This window comes from Felis catus, chromosome B4 (assembly GCF_018350175.1).
Source record: "Felis catus isolate Fca126 chromosome B4, F.catus_Fca126_mat1.0, whole genome shotgun sequence".
NCBI lineage: Eukaryota > Metazoa > Chordata > Mammalia > Carnivora > Felidae > Felis > Felis catus.
In genome coordinates, this window is record NC_058374.1 from 28,426,119 (window position 1) to 28,439,165 (window position 13,047).

At 38.0% G+C, this 13,047-nt stretch overlaps 1 protein-coding gene across 23 annotated transcripts in view; it reads right to left on the reverse strand.

Moving 5' to 3' along the window:
• Positions 1-13,047, reverse strand: part of ZNF438 (zinc finger protein 438) — a 178,118-nt gene that overhangs the window by 17,938 nt on the left and 147,133 nt on the right. The window lies entirely within an intron of this gene.

The following is a 13,047-nucleotide window of genomic DNA, read 5'->3' on the forward strand; positions in this document are numbered from 1 at the left end:
GTGAGCGAGGAAACATCTCCTGTGAAAGAGCTTTAGGAAGCTGCTAAGATATCTCATGGCAAGAACTCTTCCATGAACAAATTAAAAATGGGCCCATTCTTTTTAATCTTATATTTTAATATCAGTTGGAACAGTTAAGTATCCAGGATGAGTAACAAGATGACAGTTGGTGAGGAAAACCTTTTCCTTAGTGGGATAAACAGAAAGATAAGGTTTCACCATGAAAATGTGCAGTCAGTTGGAACAATTAAACGAGGACACAGGCAGAAGGTTCTTGCCTTTGGTCAAAATACCAGGATTATGAAACCAAAGTGGTAAGGATCATGATGTTTCAACACCAGTATGGTTAAAAGCAAGGGACTGGAATCACAAAGATACTCTTAATTTTATACTGTAATTTCAAAAGTAGATTTATTTTATAGAATGGACATTTTTAAGGAGTATGCAAACTGCCTCTTTAAAAAATGAAATAATTGTTCCACTGCTTTATGGCACAGTTTTACTGATGTTTTATTTTCACTTCTGATTTATCTTCAACTCACAGTGACTTATAACACTTTCTGCTGCAAGTTCCTCTATACCTCAGCCTTTATGTCAAATAGCTCATGATTTGAAAGTGCAAATACACAGGACTACATATTCCTTTATCATGTGCATAATTATTCCCTAAAACTCCTGCTTGTAAATCTTGACTGTCACTTATTTCTTAGTCAAGATGCACCTTGAATAACATAGAGACACCACGTCTAATACTGACACACTGAAGAAAATTAAAAAAAGAGGAAACGAAGCACCGGGTACCCACAGGTACTGAGGTAACTGGGTCAGCAGTGGTTACCTTTGTGGAGCTGACCAGATAGGTTGTATGTGAGCTAACTAGCAAATACAGATTCTGAGATACATCTAAGGTAGGTAATCAGATGCTGACGTGAGCTACTACAGAGAGTGAAATCATCAGAGTTGGAAAGCTGTGGGACCACTTTGGAATCCTTTCCTTTTGAATTCTGCCTGGCTTCTCCTCCATTAACACCTTTATTACTACACGGATGGCAATGACAAAGTGTGGCTGAAGGAATGCATACTCACATCTATGCCTCAGAAACACGTAAGAGTTAACTCTCCATCTTCCCTGAAGGGATTCAGTGATTATGTGGTCCACCTGTGTTCCCTTTTCCTCAAGGCACTGCACATTTGTATGTGTGCGCACGCAGGTTGCCCCGGTTCCGGAGCTGGCGTAGTGGCTGACCATCCATGGACATTCCTAGTATATGGTGGGTTTTGCACACGACTGTCTTCCTATGGCACCTACCCCACCTGGCCTGACACTGTACCCTCCACTCCCACTGTTAACTGCTTAATGCCGAGAAAGCCAACCACTGTGAACACTGCGAAACATTACAAATTTAAAGTTTCCAGTGTTGACTTGCAGACCTAGTCCACAATCTTATTATCATTATTTTTTTAATCCCTAATAGACTCCCTTCAGTTCCTCACTGGGGGCTAGCTCAGGTTTCTCCCACTGCTTTTCCGAGGCACTATTCCTCTACCCAACCCTCACCTTATTCCCGTCTCTCTCACCAATGATTTTTGGCACTGATCTTGCAATGGACTGAATGTCTGTGTTCCCCCAAAATTCATATGTTGAAATCTTAATGCCCCAGTGTAATGGTATTAAAAGGTGGGACCTTTGGGAGGTAAATAAGTCATAAGAGTGAAACCCTTATGAATAGGATTAATGTTTTTATAAAAGAGACCCCACAGAATTCTCTTGCCTTCTTTTGGCCATGTGAGGATACAATGATAAGATGGCAGTTTGCAACCCAGAAGGGAGCTATAAAGGGGAACAGAATACGTGACCCCAAAATATGCTACTTTGGTAAATGAATTATTTTGAGCTGAACATAATCGAGATCCAGAAGACTCCAGAAAAACTTTTACCTCTTCTTAACTACCTAAAAGAATTCTGCTAGGGGACCTGGCTTAGAGAGAGAGCTATTACTAGACAGAACTTTTATCCAAATGCCTTATCTGTATGGCATGGCACATATCTAATTATCAAATATATGCTCTATTTATTATCCTATGAATTACCGTCCTCCCCTTTGGAGCCCCAGGCCCCATCCTGTTCCTTAGCTCAGGGTGGCCTATAAGCCTCAACTATGGGACTTGTTTTGGGGTCTTATTGTCTTTGTGGGGTCTCCATTCATACATAACTAAATTTGTTTTTCTCCTGTCCTATGTTAATTTGATTATTGGATCAGCCATAGAATCAAAAAGGGTAGAGGAAAAATTTTTCCTCCCCAACAGCTGTCACCAGAATCTGACCATGCTGGCACCTTGATCTTGTACTTTCAGCCTCCAGAACTGTGAGATATAAATTTCTGTGGTTCATAATAAGACACTTATTCTATGGTACTTTGCTATAGCAGCCTGGAGTGACTAAGACCTCATGGAGAAAAGAGAAGTCATCAGGTAGGAACTCATTTACTGTTCCTTCTTTCTCTTTCTAAACTCTCATATGTCAATTCTATAACACAAATTTACTTCTTCTGGAATAAGGGGAAAGGAGGGAGAAGCACTATCACTCTAAATATACAACTCATCCACCTCAAGTCCTGAGACACTAAAATGTGAAAAAAATGTGCCCTTCAGAATAAGGAAATGGGAGTATTCCCAACCCTGTTCTGTGTCCCATGCTTCTCTCCATACCCTTCATGCTGGCTCAGAGATCCTCCACCATCAGGGAGCTTCCATTCTTCCCTGACTCCTTTCTAGAAGTACCTGCTCAGTCCCATACAGTCACCGCTATTTCTTTCTCTGTTTTAACTGTCCTTCATTATACTGTGATTCTATTATCTGTCTCCTGCTAGAATATAAACTCCAAGAAAGCAGGAGTTTATTTTGTTCACTGCCAGGACCTCAGTCCCTAGAGATCAGTATCTGGTACACGGTAGTCACACAATATGTTATTTACTAAACGAGTGAACTATAACTCTCAACCGTATTGTCTTGCTTTCTCTTTTGCTCTTGCTGAACACAAAAATATAAAATCCAAAATGCCAATAAAGATTATTTGGGCTCTATCTCCTCTTCAAGATACTGCCCTATCTTCTTTTTTTTCTTCATGAGAAAACTTAATAGTTAGTATATATAGTCCTTGTCTCTACTCATCAACTTCTATCCATCCTTCAATCCCCTACACCCCAAATTCCATTGTGAAATACTAAAATGTCCTTCTGTCAGGAGTCAGATTGGGTGCTTAATCTATTATATCTCACTTAATCCACCACCAACTCTTAATATTAACATTTCCAATCCACAGACATGGAAACTGAATATTTCTTTTAAGGGCACAAAGCTGGTAAGTGAAAGTTAGATTTGAACCCAGGTCTGTCTGACACCAAAACTGTTCCCCTTCCATTCCATCACACTGAACTTATTACTAAGGTGTTTCGCAATTTATCCACTTATCTGTCAGTCTCCCCCAGTGGCTGGTGAGTGCCACATAATCCATACCTATGTTGAGAAAATAAAGGTGTTTTTTGACTAACCTTTTCTAATCAGAGACTGCAACCCTCAAGAGAGAGAATGAGACTTCTTTCTTCTTCTTCTTTTAATGTTTATTCATTTTTGAGAGGCAGAGAGAGAGAGAGAGAGAGAGAGAGAGAGAGAGAGAGAGAGAGAGAGAGAATGAGCAGGAGAGGGGCAGTGAGAGGAGGCACAGAATCTGAAGCAGGCTCCAGGCTCCGAGCTGTCAGCACAGAGCCCGACATGGGGCTGGAATCCATGAACCGTGAGATCATGACTTGAGCCAAAGTCAGACACTTAACCGACTGAGCCACTCAGGCACCTCAGTGAGCTTTCTATTTTTAACAGGAATCCATAGCGTGGTTGTTTGAGAGGCAGTTAGTACAAAGTGATTCCCTTCACAATGTCCTGGATGTTAAAAGCTAGGCTTTTGCATGGGTGGCCTTCTTTTACAGAACTTCTGGTGAGCAAAGCAGGCTCACACCAAAATAACTTTTTTAAAGCTGAACAATTACACAATAAATTTAATGACGCTTTTTTGTGATGTGCAAAAATGAAGAAAAAGGTCATTACAAAGGTCTTTTATAATTTTAGAAATAATATACATTTTCTAACCCCATACCACCTGCTTCTAAAACTGAAGTAACTGACAAACATTGGGACGAATGAAAAAGTCTAAAAAATGTTGAATTTCTGAATTTCTTATGTGGCAAGTCCTACCTGTTTAATAAACTTGATTAAACATCAGTGTCGTGGCCTATAGTTTGGTCTGGGGAATATTCCTTTTTTTGGTGGAGTGGAGGGAGAGGGAACTCCTCAGGGAAAAGCAAACAAATTACATGTAAGAAGGAGAGCAGAGGTCTGGCTTTGGTTTTTCCTTTTGCTACCAGAAAATGTCTGCGCAAGATAATCTTTATTGCCCTTTAGTTGCTCCCTTTAACAAGAAAGGATTATATTGGACCATCAGTTCTCAAAGTGTGGCCTGCAAACCCTGGGAACGGTCCCAACACTCTCTTCTCATACTGATAGTAAGATGTCACCTGTGTTTTCCAGTGTGCTGACCTCTGCACACGTTGCAGTCAGTGATAGGGCAAAGGGGATAATTAGGTAAAACCGCTCTGGCACCTTAGCCTGAATTCAGGCAGTGGGAGCAAACTGTCCACTTAGCCATGGTCTTTGCCAACACACTCAGTACAACACGGAAGCAGTCTGAAATTTTAGTTTTATAAAAACCATGATCCTTACGTGTTTTACAATTCTGTGTGATGAAATGGTTCACGCTCATAGAGCACTTATGCTGCACACGGAAGGAAGATGGTTGCCTCGAGGAAAAGCATCTGTGCCACTGAGTTGTGAAGCTGAACTAGTGGCTTTTGTCATGGAATACCGTTTTTACTTGAAAGAATCTGACAGACACACGTTCAAAGGGCATGGTCAAGCTTAGGTATCTGACAGATTTTCTCAAAAGTGAATGGGGCGCTTGGGTGGCGCAGTCGGTTAAGCGTCCGACTTCAGCCAGGTCACGATCTCGCGGTCCCTGAGTTTGAGCCCCGCGTCAGGCTCTGGGCTGATGACTCAGAGCCTGGAGCCTGTTTCCGATTCTGTGTCTCCCTCTCTCTCTGCCCCTCCCCCGTTCATGCTCTGTCTCTCTCTGTCCCAAAAATAAATAAACGTCGATAAAAAAAAAAAAATTAAAAAAAAAAGTGAATGAACACAGCCTGTCACTATAAGAAAAAACATCTGATGGTAACCGTTGCCAGTGATAAAAATCATTCTTTCAAGTGGCATTTAGAATTTTGGAAAACTTGAATCCATCACCAGGAGGTTGAAGCTTCCAAATGTTTTAAGATTTTTCAGAGGAGGATGGTGGTTCCATTAACAAATAGGACTTTTAGAATACTGGATAAAAGGATGAATAGAAGATTTGCAAACTCAGTAAACGCCTCCCAACCTCCCAAATACCCAGTAGATGATGTTACATGGATGGGTAAATGACTCACTCAAGTGTAAGGCCAAAGAGTAACAGAATACAAGGAGTACCTTGCCATGGTTTCAAATTTCACACCTCAACTAAAGTTTAAGGGGTTACCTGACTGGTTTAAAGTCAGTTATAGTTATTGGACCCATTTTGGTGTTGTAGCGAAGAAAAATATACACAATTATCTGAAAAGGCTATTAATATTCTCCTTCTGTTTCCAGCCACTGTAAAGCTAGATTTTTTACAAACACTTCAACATAAAGGACATTATCACAACATACTGAATGTAGAACTGGATATGAGACTCGGACATTTTTTTTTTCAATATATGAAATTTATTGTCAAATTGGTTTCCATACAACACCCAGTGCTGAGACTCGGACATTTTTAATGAAGTCAGACTTTAAACATATTTAAAAAAAAGTCAAGGCCAGTCTTCTAACAGTTTCTAAGTACATAAAATATATCATTTATGTTAAGTTGTAATGATTATTTTAAAATGAATTCACAAATATATATATATATATATATATATATATATATGTATTTTTTCAGTTTATAATCTCAAATATGATAAATGCCAATGGATAATGTAACGGACATAAACAAACGTTCTTTAGAGTCCTCAAAGTTTTATGAGTATAAAGGGGTCTTGAAAGTAAAAAGTTTGAGAACTGCTGAACTAGATGAAATCTAATACCCCAGCTCTTTTGAGATTCTGTGATATTTTTGTTGTGTGTGTGAATGAGAACAGAAGATAAAATCTGGAAATGTCTTACTTCCGGCAGTTTTTACTTCCTTCATTGTTGTTTCCAATGAGAATGTAATATGGTAGATCTATAGGACAGAGTTTTGAAAAAAAGCATTTAAAAGTAATTTATCCTAATAAAAATATCAGTTATAATTTAAATATCAGTAGTTGGAAATGCTAGAATACAGATTAAATAATAAAATGCTTGACAAAAATCTTATAAAGGTGTAACACTTCAGAAATTTATTTTACCTAATTTGAATTTATATTCATGGAATATGTCATAAATTATATTTAAACTAATGGCATTTGTATTTCCCCCCGGTTTTAAGAAATGTCATCATGAGATTTTCTTGGTCATATAAAATCATTTTAAATTATTTTATCGAAAGGAAACTAATAAGTTTTTGTTTCTAGTGTAAGTTGGATGTTGGAATTTCTGTAAACACTTTTAGGATTTTGATGCCAAGTAATTTACGGATGAACAGTATGTTCATTCTATTAAAGCATTAAAAGAGTTATGCATTTCTCTTAATAGTTTTAGACCTTTACAAACATGAAATGCCTAGCCTATATTTCTGGCTTGCACAGCATCCTAAATACCTGTGTCAAACTCTGCTTTTATCCCAGCCTAACTCATCACACCAGCCATCTGCATAAATAAAGATGTAAGCATCTGCTACATGGCAAATGGTCTCAGGGGCAGATGTTTCCATCCTTGTGTTCGTGTCACTGGGGCTGGATACATTATTTGAACAGATGTACACAATCTGAAAGTGTTATGTCCCTCAGTGAAATGTCTCCAACTGCTTTCTATCAAAGAACATAAATGCTATTTGCACCTGCATTTATGTTAATAATATAAAGGCAGCAGGGGTTCTGACAAAGTGGAATGTGATGCTATGAAATATATTTGCATGGTTAATTGGGAGTTTCTGAGAGACTCTGCTGCCAAATGGCCACACTGACATTGATACATGCCCGAGCAGACTATCTGATTAGTAGCCTGCTTTTTAAGCAGGTGGAAATACGGCTATTTCAAACAATAAAAATATTCATAACCTCCTTTACTAATAAGGATATTCCAAACTCTAGCATTTTATCTCAAAATAGGAAAGTAACTTCCATTATAACATCTACCTGGTAAGTTTTAGGCCACTCAGGTCATTTCCATCTTGTTCTATGAGGAAATTTCTATAGGTGTGTGTATGTGTGTGTGTTTTCCATTTGTACTTCTGTCAACAGCATAACATACTATTAATCCATAGTGATATTTTGTAGAGGTTATTACACTGGAAAGTTCCAATTGCCAACATTAAGTAGTTAACCAAAACCAGCTTGAAAATGTCAATTTGTACTTGGTCTGCAACATAAAATGGTGCCAAAAATCCAAGAACAGCATTTACACCACTGGCTAAGATCGAAATGTTTCCATACGAATGTCACATATTTGGAAATAAAACATTTTGGTAATATGTAGGGAATGTCTCCCCCACCCCAATAATGAGGTCACAAAGCATGTTAACCACTAAATGCAAAGCATCAAATTATAGTGGTTCTCCTTGCTGCTGTGCATTAAATGTGAGGGCTGAAGAGCTAAACAATTTGCGATAATAGTTGTACTCATAGCTTTACTGAGCTAAGAACTTGGGGTCTCTTGCAAATAATATATTTATTACTTTATTAACTTGACACTGATATCAACTTTGCACAAAATTCTTATATTTGAGTTAAATGTTACTGAGTTAAATGTAACTTATTCTGCAAATTATTCTGAGACATAGGTTGTGCTTTAAGAGTTTAAAAGGTGAAAGCGTTCATATACAGTCGATCATTTACAGATTCTGTATGTGCAAATTTGCCAGCTCGCTACAATTTATTTGCGGCCCTCAAATCCATACTGATGACGTCTCCATGGCCATTTGTGGACATGCACAAGCAGGAAAAAATTGAATCACTTCAAGTGCACATTCTCAGCAGTGGCTGATGCTCTGTCTTGTTTCAGCTCTCCCCTTACAATGAATGACAAGTATCATTTTCGTGGTCTACAGTGTCACATTTTTCTTATTTTTTTTTTCCTTTTGGTTGGTGATTTCACTGTTTAAAATAGTCCTTAAGCATAGTACTGTTGTGCTGTCCAGTGTTCCTAAGTGTAAGAAGACCACGTGCCTCGCAGAAAAAAATACATGTGTTACATAAGCTTTGTTCAGGCAAGAGTTATAATACTGTGTCTGTGAGTTCAAGGTTAGGGACTCAACATAAAACTATGTTCTGTATCAATAGTTAATGAAAATGTGCTGTGACCAGAAGCTCACAGGAACCCCAATGCTGTGGAGCAAAAATTCAGTATTAGCCAATTCAGTGTTTGTGGTGACGTTATAGAACGTGCCAATTGTGAATGATGGGAATCAACTGTACCTTATCTCATTTGGCTATTCTAGAGCAAGAATTAATATCCCCATTTGAAAGATGAAGGGACTGAGGCTCACTGTATTAGCCAAGATCACAGAGCCTAAAAAGAAGGGGGGAAGGGTAAAAAAGACCTCAACGCTCCAGCTCTTAGTTGAGAATTCGGTCTTTCACCAGATTGGGAGGGGAGAAAGACGGGGGAGAAGGAAAGAAAAGACAAAAATGGGACAGGAGCTTAAGAAGCAGCTTTAATACCATGTTGGAATGAGTCAAACTTTAGTTAAATAAGACAATAAACCATTTTTAGGCTAAACCCTCATAAAAAGAAAACTGTTCTGATAGGCTGCAAGCTTTACTGAAATGGAGCCGTAACAGTAGAGTTTAGTTTGGGTTTCCTTTCTCCCCCTGTGCTCTTTGCTCATGGCCTCTCCAAAGGCAATAAATATTTGTTAAATGAACACACAGACTTGGAAACTCCACCCTGGTGTCTCATCAAGAAGCAAAGATTAAAATGTTTTCACAGCATCTAAGTCATAGATGAAATTGAGTTTAAAGCATTTTCCACAAAATTTAATGTATATATGAGAAGTCACTACATGCCAAAGTGCTTTCAAGGCTGCCAAAGACAAAAAATTCATCAAGAAGTTTATAAAGTACTAGGAGCTTAAAATAAGATCATTTTTCTAAACTTAAAAGAAATATGAATATTCACTAGTTTCCCCAAGTGTTCCTTGAGTTCTAACATGATACATTCACTAATACCAGAATGTTTATGTCTGGCTGCACATATATATTTTTAAGTCTTTATATTTTTATAATTATTTTAAAAGTATTTTATTAAACTCAGAAAATCCAGGGCTGTTTTTTATTTTCAGATCCAAATCTCAATTCACATGATACACAGTAATGGCTATGACTGCAGTTAAATACTGTACAGAGTTTGAAAATTAGTAGGGGTTGACAGTGTGTACTTAACTAACTGTAGTGGTTCCAAAGGGGGTCATTAAGACCCTCTTGCCTAAAGCATCTGCTGTGTTCTCACCCCCCTTTACTAATAGTCTCATTGAATAAAAATAGCACTCACAATTTGAAAATTATCTTTAAACAATGCAAATGTGTTAAGACAGAGCTGAGAAAAGTGTTAGAAGACCCGTATAAGAAGACCTTTCTACTTTAGCAGACTTGCCTAGTAAATGGCAAAACTGAATTGTGAAGCTGGCAGATAACTAAGAATTTTGAATGACTCCAGTAAAACTGACCCTCCCTGGGCTTAAATGAAGACTCTTCCCTGTCCAATGAACAGCAGGACTTGTTTTAACTATGTGGAGACTTAAAATTCATCCTGCCTTCTCCAAGGTGCAAACTTCAATCCTTAATTGGCATCACCACAGTGAACTTCTTTATAGTACGTAGCAAACATAAACTGTCCCTGTGAGAGAACCATTTGGCAAAGCTGCACATCTGTGTGAGGTTCCTTATCTGGCAAGTAAGTAAATTCCTGTGAATTTTCAGTCACTGTAGTGGTTTTGTCTGTCAACAAATTTAAAGTAGAAGTTACCAACAACCGTAGATGGCCTTTTCCTGTTGTTTTTGTGCCTTTTTTTTCAAAGACATGGTTTATTATTTGCTACAATTTGCTATTTTCTAACACAAAATACCTGCCCTTATATTTCTATTATCTTATTGTTGAAAATATCAAACAAAAAGATATTTCTATTATTTTATCACTTGAAAATATCAAGCAAAAAACCAGAAAGTTATGGGAAAATCATAAATCTTACCCCCAAATCCTGAAAGTATGAAAAGATAGAAAATTGTAATGAAATAAGTCTAATGAACTTCTGGAGATTCTATAATACCTTCACACAGAAAGGAATAATGATGACACTAAATTATAATGGAAAAGCTTTTTATACAGTACAAATTATCATTAGAGTAATACTACAATATTAAATCTCTTTATCCAAAATTAGAAAACATTTAAATAGAAGGCACTAGAATTTCTAATTAGTTTCCTCTAGTTTTTTCCCAACTTTAAACCTATATCCTTTGACCCCTAAATTCCACGTGGTTGTCTTCTACACATGTGTTAATGTCCTGCACAAATATCATCCCTTCTGTTGTGTTTCCTGACCAAAATGTCAGCCTCAAAACTTCTGGCCCACCCAAGTATCCCTTCATCCATGTTCTCAAGTATGTCATACTCACTTCCAGTACATCATCTGTCACGTGTTATTCTAGTTAATTATATACATGTCTGCTCTTCTAATAGGATTTTGTGTTTTGTAAAAGCACAGGATGTCTGATTTATTTGGGATCTCTCCGATCTGTAGGATCTGACATAGCTCCTCGTTAAGTATTACACTGGTGATCATTAAAGCTGCTTCCACCACTGAAATAATAGGAGATAGTACGTGATACGTTGGATTTTCTTAAGCCCCACAACTCTGCTGGTGATATTCTACCCCGAACTTCATATATTAGTATGTATATGCGCATGTGTGTTTACAAGTCTGAAATTTAAAAGTATCATACTTTATAGGTAGCCATCCATGGTGTGTTAAATAAAGTACTCAGCATTTAATTCATGACATGTGCCCAACACATTCCTCATGTCACATAATTGATTATACTTGATGACAGAAATAAAAACTAGTATGTTTGATCAGAGAAGAAAAAGAGGGATCATCTAAAAACAGAATTAGAGACATTCTTTATAGATTTACAGTGTGACACAGGGGACAAATAGTGAGTTTTGGATTTTGATAGATCTGGGTTCAAATCTTAGCTCAGTCACTTAACTGACTGGTGATCTTGGTAAAAGTAACCAATCTCCCTGAACCTTTAGATTAAAGCTTATACCTAGTTTAGGGTAGGATTAGATAAAACAAAGGATGTAAAGTTGTGGGTAGAGTGACTATTACCCTGGAGGCACTTGATTAATTGAGCTCTTTTCATTATTCTTTTTTTTCTGTTAAATTCTGGGTTGGAGGCTTAAGCATCTTTGGTCCCAGAAAAGACTGACCAAGTACTTACTAGAGCTACTGAACTCCTAGCTAGGCTTGAAGGGTCTTATTTTCTGGCCAAGTCCATGGAGGTATAACTATGCTTAGGCAACAGCTCAAGAGGTAGACAAAACAAAACAAACAAAACAAGCCTTGGTGAGAAACAAAGTAGGCAGGAGGTGTGCGTGGTGACATGTTTTGCTGCCCTGTATCAGCCAGAAACCAAGCAGCTTGTTGCTTAGATATTCACACACACTTACAACCTTTTAGAGATGGAAAAGAATGTCTAGTAATCCTGGATTTACTAACAGGGAAACTGAGGTTTAGGGATAAAATAACCAGTCTGAATTTCCACAGTTGGTTGGCAGCAGATGAGGGAAAGGAGGGCAGCTGTTTTGACATTCGGCCCAGCGTTCTTCCTCATAAGCGGTCACACATCTTGCTGAGATGAAGAAGGTGATACCAACTAGGACACTAAATTTCCAAACCCTTGATCAGCTACCTACCACTGCAGAAATCTTCCAAAGGATATAAACCAGAAAACATTCACAGGAAATGCACACATTTTATTTCTAGTTAGGATTGCTCTCGTCTCTCTCTTCCCATGTCCTTTCGTATCTTCATGTTTGTGGACGGATCTTGTGTGAGTTTCAGACAATCTTACCATCCCTTTGGCCAAATGTCTGGATGAGAACTAAGCCAGAAGTCTGCCCCATGTTTACGTCCCTTGGGTCACCTTGGATCATGCGTGGCCTTTTACGGCCAGTAGGCACCAGAAGCAGGAGGCAGCCATGTTCATCTCACTGCATCAGCCTCCACACATACAGGGAGACCAGGTATTAAAAACAACGACGAAGAGCCCACTATGTAATTTGGAATATGCTGGGTGATTTATATATATTTCTCCTTTAATCTCTATATGACCTATAAGGTAGTACTTACTATGTTCACTTTAAAGATTTATAGATGAGAAAGCTGAGGTCAAGTGATGTACCTAAGACATGCAAATCAGTGGTAGACCTGAGTGTCAAAACCAGACTCAGTGCTCTTAACAGTTATGACACTGTCTTTCCTTTGGGTAAAGAGATCAAAGAGTGTCTGCTTCTGTTAAGGGTTCTTTATAGCAAATTCCCTCCATTGGCTAAGTTATTTCTCTTCCATGAAGGAAGCCTAATTTTGTATCATTGAAGACATTATTTTTCTCACAAACATATCAAAACTTCTCTTCTGTGTAGAAGAGAGCATGTAGGGGCAGGTGAAAGACTTGAATTCTTCCTAAAGGTTGGAATTTGCCCTTTACAGTGCAGTAAATTTAATTGCTCTTCATTCAGAAAAGACTCTATCTCCACCTGTAAACTGCTTTTCTGAAAACTCCA